The sequence below is a fragment of the Pseudophryne corroboree genome, unplaced genomic scaffold (genome assembly GCF_028390025.1).
Source record: "Pseudophryne corroboree isolate aPseCor3 unplaced genomic scaffold, aPseCor3.hap2 scaffold_879, whole genome shotgun sequence".
Taxonomy (NCBI): Eukaryota; Metazoa; Chordata; class Amphibia; order Anura; family Myobatrachidae; genus Pseudophryne; species Pseudophryne corroboree.
The window spans coordinates 1-14,144 of NW_026970458.1; the positions used below are offsets into that span (position 1 = coordinate 1).

A 14,144-nucleotide genomic window follows, 5' to 3' on the forward strand; every position below is an offset into this window, starting at 1 on the left:
CAATTTATCAGTGAATGATCGCAGTTTGAGCTGTTACATTTTACTGAACCACCTATCCCTCCACACTCACTACCTGTCCTCAGGATACATTTACCATCCCGGCAGACGGTATACCGGCGGTCATTTGACCGATGTTGGAATCCTGACACCACTTGGGAGACTGGTGCCGGCACACAGACAGCCAACATCCCGAAGGCGAGTATTGGAGGGAGGGTTAGGACCGGGGGAGGGGGTGTTAGGGAAGGCACTAGGAGGGGGGGGGGGGTTAGTCCTAGCTGCCACCCCCTGAGGGTTAGCCCTATCCGCCACCCCCCCAGAGGGTTAGGATTAGGATTAGGTATCATGTGACTGCTGGAATCCCGAGCGCCGGATGCCATACCCAACCCCCTTTACTTTTTCAGGCATTTCTATCTCTCCTCTCTCTATGGTGTTCCGATTGCCCACTTTCCCTTGTGCTTTTCTCTCTCTCTCCTTTGTTTAGAGCATCAGTTTCTGTAGTCCACTTTATCCTTATTTTTTCCAGTGTTTCACTATCTCTCTGATGTAATGAGGATGTATGGTCTAGAGGGATCAGTAATGCATTGTACTGTATAGAGGCGTCAGGGATGTAGCGTAGGGTATAGAGGCGTCAGGGTTGTAGCGTAGGTTATAGAGGCATCAGGAATGTAGCGTAGGGAATAGAGGCATCAGGGATGTAGCGTAGGGTATAGAGGCGTCAGGGATGTAGCATAGGGAATAGAGGCATCAGGGATGTAGCGTAGGGAATAGAGGCGTCAGGGATTTAGCTTAGGGAATATAGGCATCAGGGATGTACTAGCAGGTATATAGAGGTCAGTGTACTGTATAGAGGGGTCAGTAATGCAGTGATGGTTATAGAAAGGTCAGTGATGTAGTGTAGGGTATAGAGGGGTCAGTTATGTAGTGTGGGGTAAAGAGGGGTCAGTAAAGATACTAAGCTGAAGTACTTAGAACACTTCTTGAATTAAGACACAACCTGCAAGAAAAAGTATGCAATATGGGTGAAAAGGCAAATGTCAGAGGTCTGATACAAGTGACCAGCTCCACACCTTGCACCACATAGCGTTATGTTAAACTGGGATATGTTCTTTTTTGGTGTGTGTGTGTGTGTGTGTGTGTGTGTGTATGTGTGTGTGTGGGGGGGGGGGTGCCAAAGGAAATTTTTGCCATTGGCTCCTTTGGTCTAGAACCAGCCCTGATCACAAAATATTTTTGTCTGAGCAGACTGGACACTGATCAGCGTTGGCTCATTCTCAGCCCCCCGCCCAGCCTCTGCTGCCAACAGACTGCTATTAGCTAGTTAACCTTCTGCCTTCCCTATCTATGACACAGACTGCTGCTAATGCTACCAGAATGTTCCCAGTGGCTTCACACCAACAGTGAATCCCAGCCGATGATGTAGGGCAGCGTGTGGGGGAGGGGGTCAGTTGCTGTGGCTCCAACATGGTAACCGCCAATGGACTGCAATGCTTTATCGAAAGGGGGGGCGCCAGTCCCTTACTTTGCCAGGGGCGCTTGGACCCCTAGCTACACCTCTGTTGACCCTAACCGATACCCCTAAACTAACCATAATTCCTGCAGTAAAAATCCATGTTTCTATGTATATAGGGGGTCATTCCGAGTTGATCGCTTGCTGCCGTTGTTCGCTGCGTAGCAATCAGTTGAAAAAAAATGGCTAATCTGTGCATGCGCATGCTCCGTAATGTGCATGCGCATCGTACGGGTACAAAGTCCATTGTGGTTTTGCACTAGTTCTAGCGATTATTCCAATCACAGAACAGGCCACAAGGAGATTGACAGAAAGAGGGCGTTTCTGGGTGTCAACTGACCGTTTTCAGGGAGTGCTTGGAAAAATGCAGGCGTGGCAGAAGAAATGCAGACGTGGCTGGGCATTCGCTGGATGGGTGTGTGACATCAAAAGCCGTCCCTCGGTTGTTAGAATCAACGCACACGAAGTGTAACTACAGTGCTGGTCTTATTTTGAAACGATTTTGCAGGCGCTCTGCTGCTCAAGTGTTCGCACTTCTCCAAAGTGAATATACACTCTCCAGTGGGCAGCGACAATGCGTTTGCATGGCTGCTAAAAACTGCTAGCGAGCAATCAACTCAGAATGACCCCCATAGTGTATTGCAAGAAAATATCTGTAAATCCAATGGTACCGTAAGTGCGGTATATACTCGCACTTCTTTGCGGGGTGAGAACATCTCCCCTAAGTGAAGTCAGCCCTATGAATAGAGTTTGTGTGATCCCTGTGCAGCAGTCACAGAAAGGGTTCATCTCTGCAGTTTGTCACTCAAATTACATTGCTGCATTTTTTCTAGAAGTGGATCTGAGAGCTGTTACCCGCAGACCAGCTACAATAATTATCCTGGGTACTCACTAGACCAGTGGTTCTCAAACTGCACCCTGGGGTGCCTCAGGACACTTGCAGGGGTGCCTTGGATTGGTGGTCCAGGACCAATTCAAAATATTTATAGTTAGTGTTATAGGCAAAACCAGTGCTGTTGGCTGGCAATCATAACATATGTGCACAAGCAGAAGCAAATCCTGTCCCCTACCAAAGGGCCAGTGCTAGGGTGTTTGGCGCCTCCCTGCAAACTATTAATTTGGGCCCTCTCTCCAATACTTAATAAAGGGACAGTGCGCTCCTTAAAAAAAGAAGGTGTGGTATCACTAGGAAGGGGCATGGCCACACAATAGCACCCCAAATCAAAATACGCCACACAGTAGCACTATCTTATTGTCATTACACCGCATGTAATAATAATAATAATAATAATAATAATACCCACAGTCGCAGTGCCCTTTATACACATAACCACCATATCAGTGCAGCTTACACACATAATGCCAACAGTAGCAGTGCCCCTTCTACACATGCCCACGGTGGCAATCCTTTACATGGCAAATATCAACCTGGTTTTGCCATGTAAAGGATTGCCACTTTAAAAAACAAACAATAAAAAAAAAAAAAAACAGGAAAAAACACAAAATCTCTCACTTTCTGATTCTCACACCCTATTACATTCCTCCCTATATATTTAAATGTTTCTATTACTGTATGTTCCCTCTTCCCTTCTCCAAACTATACACATCAACATTTTTTTGTATTTCCAGGTAAGTTTTGTGATGTAGGCCATGCACAATTTTAGTTGCCCTAATGTATTTACAGCCTTCTGGAGATATGGCTTCTGGAACTGAACACAGGATTCTAAATGTGGCTGTACCAAGGACCTATACAGTGGCATTACAGGTTGAGTATCCCTTATCCAAAATGCTTGGGACCAGAGGAATTTTGGATATCGGATTTTTCTGTATTTTGGAATAATTGCATACCATAACGAGATATTATGGTGATGGGACCTAAATCTAAGCACAGAAGGTATTTATGTTTCATATACACCTTATACACACAGCCTGAAGGTCATTTTAGCCAATATTTTTTATAACTTTGTGCATTAAACAAAGTGTGTGTACATTCACAGAATTCATTCATGTGTCATATACACCTTATACACACAGTCTGAAGTTCATTTAATACAATATTTTTAATAACTTTGAGTATTAAACAAAGTTTGTGTACACTGAGCCATCAAAAAACAAAGGTTTCACTATCTCAGTCTCACTCAAAAAAGTCCGTATTTCGGAATATTCCGTATTTCGGAATATTTGGATATGGGATACTCAACCTGTATTACTTTTTTCTGCTACTGGTTCTTTAACCTATGCAAACAAGCATCTGACTTGCCTTTCCTATTGCTTTGTTACATTGCTCACCTGAAATAGTAATACTTAGATAGCTTTCCTCTTGCCATTATAATGCCCTTAATATTATAGTTAGCCTTTGCATTTTTGAGACGTGTATGATTTTGCATTTTTTGGCATTAAATGTTGCCATGTTCTTGACCATTCCTCTAGTCCAGGGGCAGAACTGCCAGAGACAACGGAGTCAGTTGCCGCCGGGCTCCAGCCCTGAAGGGGCTCCAGCCCTAAAGGGGCTTCCTCCATTGCCCCCCGGCTGTTACGTGCCCTTCCTACTAAATAGACAAAGGCGCTACCAGCAGGGTCTCGCAGTTTGTACATTCCATGCCGTAACACCCTTCTTTCCACCTTTTTCAAGACCCAGCCCAGCAGCCTCGCCGCTGCCACCACCGCTAGCTGCAGCACTGCCAGCGGTGGGGTGCCCCTGCTTCTTCTCACACCACAGATAGCTGGGCAGCACTGCAACTGCCTGCCTGATTGCTCCGCCCCCTTCCGGCTCCCAAGCACCTCTGCTGCCCAGTGATCCAGGAGCCTGCTGCTAGGAAGAAGTGGCCGAGCTTCAGCAAGCGAGTCTGGACACTGGCGGAGGAAGCCATGATAACCAGATAATGGGGAGTGGAGAGCCAGTTCCAAGGTAATACTTTATACAGCTGGTTGAGATCCTGGTCGGTGGATATGGATTCCAAGAAAACCCTGGAGGTGCTTCCTTTCAAGGGAGACACTCTCTTTGGAGAAGACCTCAATAAGATTGTAGCTGATCTGGCTACTGCTAAAACAGCTTGCCTACCTCGTATGACTCCTACCACGCAGAAGGCTAAAAGTACTTTCCCTTGGCCCTTTCATCCCTCAGGTAAAGCGTACCCAAGGTCAGGCATACCCAAAGCAAGCTCATGCTTCCATACCTGCCAAGCCCAGACTGAAGCAAGCCTGGGCTGCCCATCAGCCTGCTTCCAAAACGGACAAGCCTGCCGCATGACGGTGCAGGCCTCCCTCTGGGGGATCCCAGGGTGGGGGGCCCGACTTCTAGGTTTGGCATAGAAAGGTATAATTCTAAGCTAGAGAATTCTGTTTGGAGCTCACCTTGTACTTTGTGAAGAAATAATCAGCATTGTGGCTGAGCAGATACATGTAGTGTGTGGCTGCAAACTGCATGGATCTGCTGCGTTGTAATGCTGATACTTTTTTTTTGCAAAGTACCAATAGCTTCATATAATGTTCACAATTTTTATGCAGGATCAAATAGCTCAATAGGTAGGGTGTTTGATTAGAATTCAACAGGTTATAGGTTTGAATCCTGGGTATGGTAGTTTGAGATGTGTTATTTAATAAAGTATGTTGTTCTGACTGCTGGGATATCATACTAAATAAATGGAGTTGATCAATTTTTTTTTTATTTTTTTTTTAAACTAGGGACAATTTCCAGATACTTTTCTTTATAACTGAGATTGCCCCCTGGAACTTCACATCAGTTGACAACTATGCATGAGTGGGCAGTGCTTGCTCTGGATCTGCCCACCCATTTATGTGCCGTCATAAAAGAAAGCACAACTGACAGTTATCCTGGGCGTACACTACACAATTATCTGTCAGGCTATCTATCCAGTCTGGATGGATGGAATGAAAATCTGGTAATGTATAGTAGCAAATGTCAATTAACCATTTGCTCCCAAACACTAGAAAAGTGGTCAAAAATGGTCATTACACAAATTGGTTAAACCCAAAATTTAACCAATTTGTTTAGGGGACCATGTTTGTCCATTTTCTAGTGTTTGAGAGTAAATCGTTGATGGTCATTTGCTCACATAGATAACCGGATTTCTATTCCAACCAGCCAGTGTTGGAGATATGGTCTGCCAGATTACATAATGCATACCAGAGCCATAACTAGACTTTTTGGTGCCCTGTGACAGAGAATTATATGCCCCCCCCCCTCCCCTCCCCATTTTTGCAATATGGACAAAAGGCGCATGCCTTGTGGGGAAGGGGCATAACAAGATTGGTCTCAGAGAAAGCACATGAGATATGAAGATATATCTAGTATACTTGACACTCAATGGTTTGTGGTATTGCCGGGGTGCCCTCCTTAAATGCATATACAGTCACACATGGCGTGTTTGTGCAAATGGCATATCAGCAGTCAGCACTAACTGGTGACATGCCATTTGTACAAGTAAGCCATGTGTGACTAATATATAAACATACTTTATTAAATAACACCTCAAACTATCATACCCAGGATTCAAATCTATAACCTGTTGAATTCTAATCAAACACCCTACCCATTGAGCTACTTGATCCTGCATCTATTCTAACCTCCAAAAACAGATTCGGTTGCATTTTCCAGCGTGTTTTGTTTGCGCCTTTGCAAATGTCTTACATCGACAAACTTATTTAGTACTATTTTGCAAATAGGGTTACATTGTCGCAACATTGTGTTCCCTAATTGCTTGATTTTTTAAATGCAACAATTGATAAAGACACCTGATAATTGCTCTGTGGAGTGTTATTTTGTGTCTACTTCTTATCTACATTTAATTCCCTACCTCTAATCAAGGCATTTTTAAATGCTGGGGGCTGCCAGGACGTGAGGCCTACCTAGACTTTAGATCGGAATTTGAATGTACTTGTGAACTAACTTAATTTCCTACTTCTAAATTCATTCCTAAATTCACTACTTACATTAATCCTGTAGTTGGGCATTTTGAGCCTTCAATTGTGGGTATTGTTTTGTGTCCAGACCAGCAGCTGGTGGTGTGCATTTGCTGGAAAGGCATCGAAGACCTCCGATATGCTGCATCTCCCGATGTGTGTCTCCCTCAAGTGGCTGTCAGCAAATGCATGCTAGACACCCCATTCCAAGCTGATTGTGACATCACAGAACATGCATCATAGAACAGGCATGCTAGAATATGGGTCTTCAACCTGCGACCCTCCAGCTGCTGTGGAACTACATATACCAGCATGCCCTGCCTCAGTTTTAGCATACCTTAATAGCAAAACTGTGGCAGGGCATGCTGGGATGTGTAGTTTCACAGCAGCTGGAGGGCCACAGGATGAAGACCCATGTGCTAGAGCCAAGCCGCAGGTACATTGAATGCTAGCAAGCTGAATGTTTAAATCCTTTTTGTTCCGCAGCATTCCAATGCGGAAGATTCCATGGAACCAGAGATTATTCCATTGAGAAGGACATGCTGCCTGGATGACTGCACTGTGCAAATTAAATCACGGAGCCAGTTGGCTTGTGGGTGGCTCTGGTGACTGGGTGGTTGGGTGGGCGGTGTGTCAGAGGTGGAGCACATGCAAATGAATGTGTATCATCCTGCTAGTGAGAGTGAAAACTCATGCAGGAGTGTGCCTGCTTGTCAGTGGGTTATGCACCTTGCCAGGCGTCAAATCTACATGGAGCAGCTGGAGGGGACAAGAGCAGGTTTGCAAAATATAGATAGAAGAGCATATATGCTGGCGCATTCTCCATGATTGTGTCAGCTTATGTTTTGGTGCACTGCACTTTCCTCCACTAAGTTTTAGCCATTTTGGTTAAACGCAAGTGTAGTTGCTTCTCGCCCTTTTGGCTGTGATCTTGTATCGTGGTTGAAGAGTCTGCTGGAGGGATTGTTTTCTTCATTGACGAGAGACTGAAGATATTACAGGATGGAAGGCTTGGGAAGACTATCTGTTTTTCAGTTGTGGAAGAGTTGAAAGACAGCTTTTCCTTGCCAATATCTCTCTTTTGCAAAGAGCTACGCATTGGAAAATTCAGGGCTATACTGTGTAGATGAAGCACTAACCGGAGGCTTTAAAATTTTCATTCTAGTTTCCTTCGTTTGGGAGAAAAATGCAAAGGTACAAGACAGCTTTTCCTTGCCAATATCTCTCTTTTGCAAAGAGCTGCACATTGGAAAATTCAGGGCTATGCCGTGTAGATGATGGCCTAACAGGAGGCTTTAAAATTTTCTTTCTAGTGTCCTTCGTTTGGGAGAAAAATGCAAAGGTACAAGACAGCTTTTCCTTGCCAATATCTCTCTTTTGCAAAGAGCTACGCATTGGAAAATTCAGGGCTATGCCGTGTAGATGATGGCCTAACAGGAGGCTTTAAAATTTTCTTTCTAGTGTCCTTCGTTTGGGAGAAAAATGCAAAGGTACAAGACAGCTTTTCCTTGCCAATATCTCTCTTTTGCAAAGAGCTACGCATTGGAAAATTCAGGGCTATACCGTGTAGATGAAGCACTAACAGGAGGCTTTAAAATTTTCATTCTAGTGTCCTTCGTTTGGGAGAAAAATGCAAAGGTAGCTTGTGCCATCGCCACTCTGCTCCTTGTGCCACCTTGGCGGTTTACATGAGCCACTGCGGTGACGTTGTCTGACTGGATCAGAACCGGTTGGTCGCAAAGTAAGGTCTCCGCTTGACGTAGGGCATTGTATATGGCCCCTAGTTTCAGGATGTTGATGTGAAGACAAGTCTCTTGACTTGACCAAAGACCTTGGAAATTTCTTCCCTGTGTGACTGCTCCCCAACCTTGGAGGCTTGCATCTGTGGTCACCAGGATCCAGTCCTGAATGCCGAATCTGCGTCACTCGAGAAGGTGAGCACTCTGCAGCCACCACAGGAGTGATACCCTGACCCTGGGGGACAGGGTGATCAACCAATGCATCTGTAAATGTGACCCAGACCACTTGTCCAGTAGGTCCCATTGGAAAGTCCTCGCATGGAACCTGCCGAATGGAATGGCTTTGTATGATGCCACCATCTTTCCCAGGACTCGAGTGCAGTGATGCACTGACACAAGTTTTGGTTTCAATAGGTTCCTGACAAGAGTCATGAGTTCCTGGGCCTTTTCTATCGGGAGATAAACCCTCTTCTGGTCTGTGTCCAGAATCATGCCCAAGAAAGACAGACGAGTCGTAGGAACCAACTGTGACTTTGGGATATTGAAAATCCAGCCGTGTTGCTGTAACACTTTCAGTGAAAGTGATACGCTGTTCAGCAACGGCTCTCTTGATCTCGCTTTTATGAGATCGCTCAAGTACGGGATAATTGTGACACATTGCTTGCGCAGGAGAACCATCATTTCCACCATTACCTTGGTGAAAATTCTCTGGGCCGTGGAGAGACCAAACAGCAACGTCTGAAATTGGCAATGACAGTCCTGTACCGCAAATCTGAGGTACGACTGATGAGATGGATAAATTTGGACATGAAGGTTTGCATCCTGTACACAAATGCGGACAACAGGTGTCAAGCCGTGTGTTGCCTTTGTCAAGCTGTAATAAGTAGGGGTAAGGACGTTAACCACCTCAGAACATCCTCCCTTATACGTCACCTGCAGCGCATTAATCATAAGTCAGTGACAAGTTCAAAAACTTTGGATGACAGCGGAAGCAGTCCACTGACCACTAAATCCCTTCCTCTTGTAACCAAGCTCCTGCAAACCACACCACCAACTCCCTCAGTGTCAATTTCCTCCTTAGACAGGAGAGCCAATAGTCCTGCAGGCCATGTCACTGGCAAGTCTGACGAGTCCTCTCCTGCCTGGGATTCCTCCGATGCATCCTTGAGTGTAACGCCTACTGCTGCTGGCGCTGCTGTTGTTGCTGCTGGGAGTCGATCGTCATCCCAGAGGGGAAGTCGGAAGACCACTTGTACTACTTCCAGTAGGCAATTGACTGTCCAGCAGTCCTTTGCGAGGAAGATGAAATATCACAGCAGTCATCCTGCTGCAAAGCGGATAACTCAGGTCTTGTCAGCCTGGGTGGTGAGAAACGTGGTTCCGGTATCCATCGTTAATTCAGAGGCAACTAGAGACTTGATTGAGGTACTGTGTCCCCGGTACCAAATGCCATCTAGGTTCCATTTCTCTAGGCAGGCGATACCGAAAATGTACACGCTTCTCCCAGGGCAAGGCTCACCCATTGCACTCTGGGTGTGCTGCTCCTGCGATTTCCCCAAATGTGGGACACTTGACTGCATAATTTGTGTTTCCTCTGGTCGGCTCTCGTATAATTCAGATCTCTTTGTCTCAGGTCTCTCTCCAGCCTAGTTTGCTGTCTGTTTCCACTTCTCTTTTCTTCAGCCGCTCCCTTCTATGCCCTTGCGCACTATCCTGACTTCTCCCGTCTGCTTACTTTGTGCCTTCCAACGCACAATGCGAACTACAGGTAGTGCTGCAGGGCCCACACCCTTTTAGTTGCCTTACAGAGCAGCTCTGGAGCTGTTACAGTGCCCAGCTGCTGCAAGAAATCAGCTGGAATGCTTCAGGTGCTGGGGCATAGCCAACATGAGCCCCACACCGAAGGAGGGTGGAGGTGTTTAATGCGAATTAGGGGTCATCCAAGGGCCGCAAAAGGCCGCCATGCCCTGCACATCCCTTTTTTCTTTTCATATGCAGACGAGGGTTGAAGCCAACTTTGACCCACTGCTTGGATGGCATCACCATATGCAAATCCATCTGCTGCAGGCCTTCCCCCAGGAATGCTAGCACTAGTTGTTGCATTTGGTTTGTTGTTTGGGGGTGCTTCAGTATTAGGCAGCCTTCTGCCCTCCCATGTTCATCTGAAAATATGTGTTCTCCCTGCAGTTGTTGTCCCCAGATGAGAGTTCCCTTGTGCTGCCTCAGTTGAATCGCCTTTACTTGACAGAGATGTGCCTGAGCAGCGGCCCTCCCCAGCCCTATCCCAAATCATACTTATTTTGCATAGGAGATATCATGGTCATGAAGATTGTTCTCCCAGGGTGAGGTTCATTCATTGCATTCTGGGTATGATGACCCCTGTGATTTCCCCAAATGTGGGAAACTCGACTGCATTATTTGTGGTAGTGGGGGACTGTGTTGTGCTTTCCTCTGGTCAGCTCTGGTAAAAGTCAGATTTCTTTGTCTCAGATCTTCCTCTAGCCTTGTTCTTCTTTCGAGAGTTCCCTTGTGCTGCCTCAGTTGGATCTCCTTCACTTGACAGGGGGGTGCCCGAGCAGCGACCCTCCCCAGCTCTAGCCCAACTCCTACTTACCTGCCAGGTGAGATACTATGATCATGTAGGTGCTTCTCCCAGGGCAAGCCTCACCCATTGCACTCTGGGTGTGCTGCCCCTTTGATTTCCCCAAATGTGGGAAACTTGACTGCATAATTTGTGTTTCCCCTGGTCGGCTCTCATATAATTCAGATCTCTTTGTCTCAGGTCTCTCTTCAGCCTAGTTTGCTGTCTGTTTCCACTTCTCTTTTCTTGAGCCGCTCCCTTCTATGCCCTTGCGCACTATCCTGACTTCTCCCATCTGCTTACTTTGTGCCTTCCAACGCACAATGCAAACTACAGGTAGTGCTGCAGGGCCCACACCCTTTTACTTGCCTTACAGAGCAGCTCTGGAGCTGTTACAGTGCCCAGCTGCTGCAAGAAATCAGCTTGAATGCTTCAGGGGCTGGGGCATAGCCAACATGAGCCCCACACCGAAGGAGGGTAGAGGTGTTTAATGCGAACTAGGGGTCATCCAAGCGCCGCAAAAGGCCGCCATGCCCTGCACGCCCCTTTTCTCTTTTCATATGCAGATGAGGGTTGAAGCCAACTTTGACCCACTGCTTGGATGACATCACCATATGCAAATCCATCTGCTGCAGGCCTTCCCCCAGGAATGCTTGTACTAGTAGTTGCATTTGGTTTGTTGTTTGGGGGTGCTTCAGTATTAGGCAGCCTTCTGCCCTCCCATGTTCATCTGAAAATATGTGTTCTCCCTGCAGTTGTTGTCCCCAGATGAGAGTTCCCTTGTGCTGCCTCAGTTGAATCTCCTTTACTTGACAGAGATGTGCCTGAGCAGCGGCCCTCCCCAGCCCTATCCCAAATCATACTTATTTTGCATAGGAGATACCATGGTCATGAAGATTGTTCTCCCAGGGTGAGGTTCATTCATTGCATTCTGGGTATGCTGACCCCTGTGATTTCCCCAAATGTGGGAAACTCTACTGCATTATTTGTGGTAGAGGGGGACTGTGTTTGTGCTTTCCTCTGGTCAGCTCTGGTAAAAGTCAGATTTCTTTGTCTCAGATCTTCCTCTAGCCTTGTTCCTCTTTCGAGAGTTCCCTTGTGCTGCCTCAGTTGGATCTCCTTCACTTGACAGGGGGGTGCCCGAGCAGCGACCCTCCCCAGCTCTAGCCCAACTCTTACTTACCTGCCAGGTGAGATACTATGATCATGAAGGTGCTTCTCCCAGGGCAAGGCTCACCCATTGCACTCTGGGTGTGCTGCTCCTGCAATTTCCCCAAATGTGGGACACTTGACTGCATAATTTGTGTTTCCCCTTGTCGGCTCTCGTATAATTCAGATCTCTTTGTCTCAGGTCTCTCTCCAGCCTAGTTTGCTGTCTGTTTCCACTTCTCTTTTCTTGAGCCGCTCCCTTCTATGCCCTTGCGCACTATCCTGACTTCTCCCGTCTGCTTACTTTGTGCCTTCCAATGCACAATGCAAACTACAGGTAGTGCTGCAGGGCCCACACCCTTTTACTTGCCTTACAGAGCAGCTCTGGAGCTGTTACAGTGCCCAGCTGCTGCAAGAAATCAGCTTGAATGCTTCAGGGGCTGGGGCATAGCCAACATGAGCCCCACACCGAAGGAGGGTGGAGGTGTTTAATGCGAACTAGGGGTCATCCAAGCGCCGCAAAAGGCCGCCATGCCCTGCACGCCCCTTTTCTCTTTTCATATGCAGAAGAGGGTTGAAGCCAACTTTGACCCACTGCTTGGATGGCATTACCATATGCAAATCAATCTGCTGCAGGCCTTCCCCCAGGAATGCTTGCACTAGTTGTTGCATTTGGTTTGTTGTTTGGGGGTGCTTCAGTATTAGGCAGCCTTCTGCCCTCCCATGTTCATCTGAAAATATGTGTTCTCCCTGCAGTTGTTGTCCCCAGATGAGAGTTCCCTTGTGCTGCCTCAGTTGAATCTCCTTTACTTGACAGAGATGTGCCTGAGCAGCGGCCCTCCCCAGCCCTATCCCAAATCATACTTATTTTGCATAGGAGATACCATGGTCATGAAGATTGTTCTCCCAGGGTGAGGTTCATTCATTGCATTCTGGGTATGCTGACCCCTGTGATTTCCCCAAATGTGGGAAACTCGACTGCATTATTTGTGGTAGTGGGGGACTGTGTTTGTGCTTTCCTCTGGTCAGCTCTGGTAAAAGTCAGATTTCTTTGTCTCAGATCTTCCTCTAGCCTTGTTCTTCTTTCGAGAGTTCCCTTGTGCTGCCTCAGTTGGATCTCCTTCACTTGACAGGGGGGTGCACGAGCAGCGACCCTCCCCAGCTCTAGCCCAACTCCTATTTACCTGCCAGGTGAGATACTATGATCAGGAAGGTGCTTCTCCCAGGGCAAGGCTCACCCATTGCACTCTGGGTGTGCTGCTCCTGCGATTTCCCCAAATGTGGGACACTTGACTGCATAATTTGTGTTTCCTCTGGTCGGCTCTCATATAATTTAGATCTCTTTGTCTCAGGTCTTTCTCCAGCCTAGTTTGCTGTCTGTTTCCACTTCTCTTTTCTTGAGCCGCTCCCTTCTATGCCCTTGCGCACTATCCTGACCTCTCCTGTCTGCTTACTTTGTGCCTTCCAACGCACAATGCATACTACAGGTAGTGCTGCAGGGCCCACACCCTTTTACATGCTTTACAGAGCAACTCTGGAGCTGTTACAGTGCCCAGCTGCTGCAAGAAATCATCTTGAATGCTTCAGGGGCTGGGGCATAGCCAACATGAGCCCCACACCGAAGGAGGGTTCATCCAAGCGCCACAAAAGGACGCCATGCCCTGCACATCCCTTTTTTCTTTTCATATGCAGACGAGGGTTGAAGCCAACTTTGACCCACTGCTTGGATGACATCACCATATGCAAATCCATCTGCTGCAGGCCTTCCCCCAGGAATGCTTGCACTAGTTGTTGCATTTGGTTTGTTGTTTGGGGGTGCTTCAGTATTAGGCAGCCTTCTGCCCTCCCATGTTCATCTGAAAATATGTGTTCTCCCTGCAGTTGTTGTCCCCAGATGAGAGTTCCCTTGTGCTGCCTCAGTTGAATCTCCTTTACTTGACAGAGATGTGCCTGAGCAGCGGCCCTCCCCAGCCCTATCCCAAATCATACTTATTTTGCATAGGAGATACCATGGTCATGAAGATTGTTCTCCCAGGGTGAGGTTCATTCATTGCATTCTGGGTATGCTGACCCCTGTGATTTCCCCAAATGTGGGAAACTCGACTGCATTATTTGTGGTAGTGGGGGACTGTGTTTGTGCTTTCTTCTGGTCAACTCTGGTAAAAGTCAGATTTCTTTGTCTCAGATCTTCCTCTAGCCTTGTTCTTCTTTCGAGAGTTCCCTTGTGCTGCCTCAGTTGGATCTC

General features: G+C 47.0%; 4 non-coding genes and 3 pseudogenes across 4 annotated transcripts; all 7 read left to right on the forward strand.

Annotated features, from left to right (window-relative positions):
* Positions 1 to 10,460: 10,460 nt before the first annotated feature.
* Positions 10,461 to 10,623, forward strand: LOC135043733 (U1 spliceosomal RNA). The gene has a single exon (XR_010236551.1). It is a non-coding gene; the product is annotated as a U1 spliceosomal RNA (small nuclear RNA).
* Positions 10,624 to 10,775: 152 nt separating this feature from the next.
* On the forward strand, positions 10,776 to 10,917 carry LOC135043739 (U1 spliceosomal RNA; annotated as a pseudogene).
* Positions 10,918 to 11,609: 692 nt separating this feature from the next.
* LOC135043728 (U1 spliceosomal RNA) lies at positions 11,610 to 11,773 on the forward strand. Its single transcript, XR_010236546.1, has one exon. It is a non-coding gene; the product is annotated as a U1 spliceosomal RNA (small nuclear RNA).
* A 152-nt stretch (positions 11,774 to 11,925) lies between these two features.
* Positions 11,926 to 12,061, forward strand: LOC135043735 (U1 spliceosomal RNA; annotated as a pseudogene).
* Positions 12,062 to 12,759: 698 nt separating this feature from the next.
* Positions 12,760 to 12,923, forward strand: LOC135043741 (U1 spliceosomal RNA). Its single transcript, XR_010236555.1, has one exon. It is a non-coding gene; the product is annotated as a U1 spliceosomal RNA (small nuclear RNA).
* A 152-nt stretch (positions 12,924 to 13,075) lies between these two features.
* Positions 13,076 to 13,229, forward strand: LOC135043738 (U1 spliceosomal RNA; annotated as a pseudogene).
* A 655-nt stretch (positions 13,230 to 13,884) lies between these two features.
* On the forward strand, positions 13,885 to 14,048 carry LOC135043729 (U1 spliceosomal RNA). Its single transcript, XR_010236547.1, has one exon. It is a non-coding gene; the product is annotated as a U1 spliceosomal RNA (small nuclear RNA).
* The last annotated feature ends 96 nt before the right edge of the window (positions 14,049 to 14,144 follow it).